We start from the raw sequence: 4,283 nt of genomic DNA, 5'->3' as shown, positions 1-4,283 counted from the left end.
CGTTAATCAGTCAGGTATAGAGCATTACTTGTTCCAGTTACTCAGGTGTGCAGTGCTAGCTTCCTGGTTCCTAATTAACCACGCGTGGAATTTTACCTATTAATCATTAAGGTATAAAACAATACCTGCCTCTAATTAGCCAGATATGTATGACTGTTTTTTTTTTTTTAATTTACCTGTTTTGGAACGCTGCCTCTTCTTAATTAACTATCTGTATATTAATATCTGATAGAGTTTTACTACGAGCACCTGCCTGTTCATTAGCGAAAGGTTACCTGCATCTACCTGCATCTCGTTAATTCAGACAAGCCACGTGCATTGAGTTACCTGCCTTTAATTAACTAAATGAGGACTATTCTTCATTACTTTCTATCAATACCTGGTGAAAATAAACTACCTGTGCCTGCTTCTTAATTAGCAAATGTTACCTCCATCTAGTTAACCAAGGTGGCCAGGTGCACTGTTACCTGTATCTACCTGTCCATTACCTGACGAGAATATACATGTGCCCACCTGTTAATGAGCAAAACGTTACCTGTACACACACCTGTCTAACACCTGTAGATAAGTTACGTATACCTGGCTGTTGATTAGCAAAGCGTTACCTGTACTTACACCTGTCTAACACCTCTAGATAATTAACATATACTTACCTGTTAAGGAAGCAAATGTTACCTGTACACGCATCTGTGTAATACCTGTAATAAACGTCTACCTGGCTGATAATGAACCAAACGTGACCTGTACACACACCTGTCTCATAATTAACGTATACCTGCCTGTTGATGACCAAAGAGTTACCTATACACGTTACCTATACACGCACCTGTCTAACACCTGATGAAAATTTCCATATACCTGCCAGTTAATTAGCCAAAAAATTACCCGTATAATCCTGATGGGAATTCACGTAACCCTGCCACTTAATTAGCAAAAATGAGAGCTGCACCTAGTTAGCCCAGGTGAAGCAGGTGCATTGGGTTACCTGTCCTTAATCAGGCAGGTGAGGAGGGGCAGGTAACTATGGAATGAGTGTTGGGAACCTTGTTATCCTCCGCACCCAGTGTTTGCTACTCATTCCAGATCCATTAGCGGCGTGATGGTCCTCAAAAACATGCGATTGTGTGCAAACTGAGGTAGAGTGCGTGAGTGAATGAGTGAGTGTGTGTGTGTGTGTGTGTGTGTGTGTGTGTGTGTGTGTGTGTGTGTCAGGGAATAAGTGTAGTTGGTGCGTCTGTCTGTCTCTATCTGTGTGTGTGTGTGTGTGTGTGTGTTTATATTGTGCTGTGGAGTATGGAATGAACTTTATAAAACACACACACACACACACACACACACACACAGACACACATACACACATACACTCTCTCTCTCTCTCTCTCTCTCTCTCTCTCTCTCTCTCTCTCTCTCTCTCTCTCTCTCTCTCTCTCTCTCTCCAACCAAACCTCTCCTCAATTTCCCCTCTCCCATCACCACTTTCCATCTCCCCTCTCTCTTCTCTCTCCTCTCTCCTCCTCCTTCTCTTCCTCTTCCTCTTCCTCCTCCTCCTCCTCTTCAACCTTGCAGCGTCCAACACGATAATAGCATTACCTCGCCATTCACCACCACCCCTCCCCCCCATAAGGTCACAGAGGGGAAGAGAAGGGTATGCATGAGGGCATATGAGGGGAGGGGATGCAGAGATGAGATGGGGGGATGAGGAGAAAATCTAAAGCGAAAAAAAATAAGGGGAAAGGATTAAGACACGGATATGGTGGACGGGGACGAGGGAAAGAGGGGAAAGAGGAGGAGGAGGAGGAGGAGGATGAGAGGGGAAACAGCTGTGAGACTGAAGTTGGTGAGAAGTAGAGGTAGTTGGGTTCAGTTTGCAAAGGGAGGGAAAAGGGGAACACCTGAGGGCTGGACAGGTGAGAGAGAGAGAGAGAGAGAGAGAGAGAGAGAGAGAGAGAGAGAGAGAGAGAGAGAGAGAGAGAGAGAGAGAAAAGCTGATTTGAATGAATGTAGTGTTTACCTAAGCATACTATCACGCGAGATTAAGGAAAACGGGAGTGAGGCAAAGAGAAAACCACGTTTATTACTTTTAAAGGGGAACTAGCGCAAGAGAGAAAAGAATAGGACGGGGAAGAGAGAGAGAGGAAAAAAAAAACTGAGGAAAAAAAAGGAAGAAACTCAGCATTGTGGGAAATGGTGTGAAAAGCAATTAAAAAGAGAAAATGGGAACAGCGGTGAGGGAAGATAAGAAAGTAGTACTGCAATCCGTTTTCTGTTAAAGGTGATCACGTGGGGGACTCATTAGTGTGAGGCAAGAGTGATGATGATGAGGGGAGCTCTGCTGGAGGAGGAGGAGGAGGAGGAGGAGGGAATGAAAGAAAATTAAGCTAAGGGCAACGAGGAGGATAGAGAAGTGGTGGGAGAGGAGGAGGAGGAGGAGGAGGAGGATGGAGAAGGAAGAGGTTAAGGGGAAGAGGATAATAACACAGGTGACAACGAGACTGGAAATCCTATCTTAGTTTCCATGAAGGATTTAAAAGAGTCGAGAATTACACACACACACACACACACACACACACACTCACGACAGAGTTGAAATTACATACATACATACATACATACATACATGCATGCACAAAAGAGAAAATTAATAATAAAATATAGAATCGTATAAAAAAAATAAGATTAATTATTGCCCTCCCCCCAAAAAAAACGAAAAAAAACGTTCCAACATACAAAATTAATAAATAAAATAACACCAAGTTTTATTTTTCGATTACTCTAATATGTTATCTCTTTTTTTTTATTACATATCTATACGAGTACGGAGGAAAAAAAATGGAAATTAATTAAAGCAAATAAATTAAGTACGCTGCAACAACAAATACGGGAATAATTAACAAATGCACGAGAAATTTTGTTATAACGAGAGGCGATGGACGAGTTTCCCCTTTAAGCTCCTCTCCCTACAGGCCCGATATCCGTTTTCTGTCATTCTCCCTTCCAGCGTAAACTGTTAAAGTCTTACATCTCTTTAGGAACATTTTCTTTAATGGCCTCCTTGAAAGCCATTAAAAAAGAAAGTGGGAATAGCTCTCTCTCTCTCTCTCTCTCTCTCTCTCTCTCTCTCTCTCTCTCTCTCTCTCTCTCTGAATATGTTTTCTTCCTATTTCCCTCTCTTTCGTATCTCTCTTCTCTTTCTAATTCTCCTATTGTTCTTTGTTCTATGCTTTCTCTTCGCTATCCCATCTTCCCCCCACCCCACGTCTCTCTCTCTCTCTCTCTCTCTCTCTCTCTCTCTCTCTCTCTCTGGCCTGTCAAAAACGAAATACACAGAATCGTGTCTTTACTTGTCAATAAATCTGAACATTCACACACTACCACAGGCAACCCTCCCTCTGTACAAATAGAGAGAGAGAGAGAGAGAGAGAGAGAGAGAGAGAGAGAGAGAGAGAGAGAGAGAGAGAGAGAGAGAGAGAGAGAGAGAATTTGCACCAGCTTAGAGAAGGGCGGGAAGGGAAACTTACACAAGCGACATTATACAACCTTACATTATTATCTCTCACGCTTTTCCCTTCTCTCTCTCTCTCTCTCTCTCTCTCTCTCTCTCTCTCTCTCTCTCTCTCTCTCTCTATGACAAAGACAGTCACATCGCAGGCTTAGTGATAACCTCGTAAGTCATGGAGGGACATAAAGCCGCCTCCTCCTCCTCCTCCTCCTCCTCCTCCTATCTCTTCCTTTTAACTTCCTCCTCCTTTTCTTCTTTTCTTTTCTTTCCTTCCTCATTTTTGTCCTCTTATCACTGCATCTACTACTACTACTACTACTATTACTACTACTACTACTTCTACTATGGGAGAGGCTTGAGTGCTTGAAGTCAGGAGAGAGAGAGAGAGAGAGAGAGAGAGAGAGAGAGAGAGAGAGAGAGAGAGAGAGAGAGAGAGAGAGAGAGAGAGAGAGGGGAGGGGTAATAAATATTGGTATAGGCGAGTCCAATGTTGCCGCGGGTGTCCAGACCCCCCACCTGTGAGGCTTAAGGGGGGTGGGTGACGCCAGCATGCCCCCTCTCTCTCTCTCTCTCTCTCTCTCTCTCTCTCTCTCTCTCTCTCTCTCTCTCTCTCTCTCTCTCTCTCTCTCTCTCTCTCTCTCTCTCTCTCTCTCTCTCTGTGTGTGTGTGTGTGTGTGTGTGTGTGTGTGTGTGTGTGTGTGTGTGTGTGTGATAATTACCTAATCTTTCAGGTGTTTTTACAGAAGCAGCAGCAACAACAACAATATTATTATCATTATCATTA

The sequence above is a fragment of the Scylla paramamosain genome, chromosome 28, assembly GCF_035594125.1.
Source record: "Scylla paramamosain isolate STU-SP2022 chromosome 28, ASM3559412v1, whole genome shotgun sequence".
NCBI lineage: Eukaryota > Metazoa > Arthropoda > Malacostraca > Decapoda > Portunidae > Scylla > Scylla paramamosain.
This window is presented reverse-complemented; position numbering follows the sequence as displayed.